Source organism: Rhea pennata, chromosome 11, assembly GCF_028389875.1.
Source record: "Rhea pennata isolate bPtePen1 chromosome 11, bPtePen1.pri, whole genome shotgun sequence".
Classification (NCBI taxonomy): Eukaryota; Metazoa; Chordata; class Aves; order Rheiformes; family Rheidae; genus Rhea; species Rhea pennata.
This window is the reverse complement of record NC_084673.1, coordinates 24046705-24051093: the sequence shown is the minus strand read 5'-3', so window position 1 is coordinate 24051093 and position 4389 is coordinate 24046705.

The following is a 4389-nucleotide window of genomic DNA, read 5'->3' as shown; positions in this document are numbered from 1 at the left end:
AAGCGGCGCGACACAGCGTGGCGGAGCGCGGCAAGTTTTATAGCAGCGGTCCCGCCCCGCGCGCCGCTTCAGGCCAATCAGCGGTGGCAGCCGGGGCGGGGCGGGGCCGCGCTCTGGGCCGGGTGGAAAGGAAAGGCCGCGCCCTCGGGGCGGCCGAGGCGGCGTGTGGCCGCTCGGCAGCGCCCGGCTGTCAAGGCGGTCCCGCAACGGCCGGGTCCCGGTTGGATCAGCTCCGCCCTGCTCCTTTTCCCCTCAGGTTGCCCCTTGCCTTTCCGCTCAGTCCACCCTCAGCCGAGGGGCCTCTTTACGCACTCTCCTCAGCTGCCCTGAGAACAGCCGAGCAGAGGGCCAGGGCCAGCGTTCTCCACCTTACTTCCTAGTCTGGAAGTAACTTACCTTCTTCAGATCCTCAGATTTCCTCTTAGGTACTCTGTTTCTCCATACATCACACTCAAGCGCTTGAAGTCTCTTAAAATACAGGTTGAGTTCTCCATGTTGTATTCCCTTGTTTTCAGCCAAGCTTCACCTCCTTCACTTGGGGCTAGTATTTGTGAGTTGTCACAAAGATGCAGGTAGGACCATATGCTTGGAATTTTGCCATAACTTTAGGAAACTGACCTACAACAAGACTGAAGGGATATGCTCACACACTACAGGAGTGCATCTGCTTCTCTGCACTCCTGATTTGTATGTACATCTTCTTCTACTGTGAATGACCAGCCATCAATACATTCTGACCTTGTGTTTGCCTTGGGGAATGCGGGCAGTGTGCTCCCTAGCTCTAGTCTGCTGGTTTGGGAATGGTGAGTTTAGGCTATGATTGCTTTTTACAGAGTTGCATTCCCCTAACTACTTAAAATCTCTTTAGACTCTCTCAGTAGATCTTTTCTGTGGAGGGATACCTGTGTTAAAGATAACTTTATTGGAAATCCTAAGTATTTTAAGGCTGAATCCAAATTTAAAGACCACCGTTTAATATAGGGGAGGGAGCTGAAAGCTGGTTTGTCCTCTCTAGGTTTAAGATGATCAGTGGTTTTGACTTGGTACATGGTTTCAATCCCCACGCTGCTTTGGTGGATTCTGGAGTCGGTCAAGAGCTGTGAAATGCTTTTCGTCAGTCCTGAATCATCAAACTGAACACCCTTCACTTCGGGAGGGTGAGCATATCACAGGGGGAGACTGTAGTCTGCAGAGACCAAGCAAGTTTGCCTAGAGCACATTGCTCAGGACCCTGTCCAGATGGCTTTTGAATATCTCCAAGGATGGAAACTCCACAACCTCGCTGGGTAACCTGTTCCAGTGCTCAGTCACCCTCATAGTAAAAAAAGATGTCTTCCTTATGCTCAGGTGGAACTTCCTGCATGCAGTACTTGTGTGTTTTGTAGCTGTACTGTTTTTGTAGTTTTAGCTCTTACTCCTTCTGTACATAACCGTCAGCTGATGCTGACACCTTTGCAGCTCTGGATTTAAAGCTAGAAAGGAGAGGTTCTCTCCTTCTGTTTTACTTGTGTTTTTTCTGACTTGAGAGGTCTGCTTCTGGATGACACTCTGGAACAAATTGCCATTAACAACAGCTGCAGCAAATACCACTGTTCAGCTCAGTGCTGAGTAATTTCAGCAGCAACAACTGGCGAATAGAAGAAATCCTCAACCATTAACCTGTGGTTTGTTGCTTGTTTAAGTGACACCAAAAAATACTAGAACATCATCCAGAGATGTTTACCTTGTGACTGTTTCCTCGTGGTGTCAGGGACCCTTCAGTTTACTGGTCTCAGTAAATATGCACCTGAGAGCAGAGCAGGGGATTCACTGCCCATTACTGATAATTGCTGATTGTAGATGGGGACAGTACTCTGTCATTGTGGATCAATTTCTGCAAAACTTAGCCACTTTGATGGGTTCCAGTAGGTATAAAAGACAGTTGTTTGCCATCTTGATGGCTGTAGGAGCTCAAGTGTTACATGGTAGTAGAGTCTAGTTCATTGTTGCAGCTGGAGGTTATTTTTATTGTTTATTTCCATTTTTTAATGTTTGGCTAAACATACCAATAAACTGCTGATGTCAGTGGCATTTTTTGGTGTCTCTAGTTCTTTTGACTGCAAGGTTCGGCAGAATATGATTTCAGACCTCACTATACATAACCTACATTTAAAAGAAATTGCTTTTTGTCATTTGAGATGATTATGGGAAGCAGTATTAGAGTGAAGTCACCAACTATGATGGAAGTGACCAAACTCTGATCCGCTATGCCCCGGTAATCCCCTGTTCTGGGATTTTTACTGTGAATGATGCAACCATGTTAGGAGCTGGAAACATCCTCCACCTTCCCCACCTCCCCTCTGACATTTCTTCTCTTGCTGTGTAGTGACAGGCACTGGCACTCAGCTAGCTTTGGATTGTTCTAGATCTTTTGCTCATACTATAAAACCAAGAAAAAATAACAAAATTAATTTGTGTTCCACACTGCTCCTGTTGCCAGTTAGTCCCCTTGAACTGATGGCTCTTTTCAGCTTCAGATGTACTCTCACTGACTTTTTAGGTCCTCTTGAATGTGTTCAGGTATTGATCCCTCAGTACTCAGCACTGCTTAGAAAGTTTGAGGCACTGTTACTTGCCACATGAGTGTGACCCCTTTCCCCTCTAGATTTAAACCTTCGCATAGTTTCACTGACCTCAAAAATACAGAAAAAGCAATACTTTTCTTAAAATTGGAGGAACTGTCTTTAAGTTCTTTCCATTTACTATGGGAACTGGACTTGAAGTGTTAAGTGATGCTGTACACTATGCTTAATTACATGTGTATCCTTATCAGCTGTGTAAGGAAGATGCATAGCTTAAAGAAAAAGAAAAAAGATCCTCATTTTTGCTGGTGGCTATACTACCATATACTTGTTTGTGAATCGTAGTAACTTGTTGCAAGATATTCCCTGTTTTTCCTCTGTTGCTGGTGGTGTTTGTGGGACCTTGTCCTATAAATGGTGGTAAAAGAGTATTCTTATAAAGCTGCTAAACAGGAACTAGATCATGAAAATTGTGTAGGGAGTTCCTACTTTTGCTTACCTCCCTGGTAACTATTGTCGATTATATCTTCAAGTCTTGAGTCAAGTATATGTCTTGCCTCTAATGCTTCCCTTTAAAGCAGATGTCAAATGCTTTCAAACACACATTGGCTAAGTTATAGCATGGCTTGAATTCAAATGTTGTCATTAATAAAACAGATTCCCTAAAAGACTCCTAAACTTGACTAGCTGTAAAAACCCCTCCAGTGATGAGTGATCTGGACAGAAACTCCCAGATTATTTTAAAAGATGAAACTATGGAGGCTTTCAAATTTGAGCTATTTTTTTTAGCTGGGGGCATGGGATGGGGGGAGGAGAGGAAAAGAAGCCAATGATAACTAAATCTGAAGCCTAACAAAAAAGCTGACCAGATTTGCCAGAGATTTACATTTATCCTTAAATCTTGTATCTATGTAATTTCTAAAGGCAGGCCTACTTGGCCAGTACCTGAGCAGGTACAGAGCAGTGTCAATGCTTGGTGAACAATGGCTCTTTGCTACTGACTTGTAAAGTGCTATTTATTTTGTGAGGCTGAAATAAAGCAAGTTATAAACGAAGGTTTGTGCATGGCAGTTGGTGAGAGTTGGTGCACTTTTGAGGGAGAAAAAGAAGTGTATGTGTTGCTCTTTAGAAAAACATTTGCAAGATTGGCCATGGTATTTATAACGGAATGATTAAGGACTCAACAACAATAACTAGTCAGCGGTGTGGTGTTGCCCTCAAGTGGAGATTTTTGTAATATCCTAATTTTCTATGTTGTCCTGCCCTGAGCATTTCTGAAGTTTTGTGATGGGCTTCAAGGAAAGCCCTTAAAACCACAGTGATTTTTCCCCTTTTTTTCAGTTTATTAAATAAATAGAAATTGAAAGGCAGATTTGTTTGAAGTGACTGGTAAGATGGTATGTTACCTGATGAACCCTCAGTAACTGCCATTTCCCATTCCATGTTACAAAGTTTGGAAAACAAACTTTAAAAGAAATATTCTTGCTAAGCAATGAAAATAGCAACCTAGAGTTTCAGCATACCTTCATGTTTGGATTATCATGCCTCTTGGACTGAATGGTATAAACAGTATCTTCAGGTGTACCTGCTGGGCACAGCCACATGAATTCTTTTCATCTAAATTTTTGTCTCCTTTACTTTGGAAGCTCTGTTAAGCAAGTCAGGTTATGATTTTCACATTTTCCCAAATCCTTCACCATCACTTGGAGAGCACTGGAAATAGCAAGCAGGAGTTACAGGTTGGGATTTTATACTACCCATTCAGTCTTTTGATTGGAAAACTTTCCTCACTACACCAATACTAGCAAGGATACCAGTTTCCTATAGA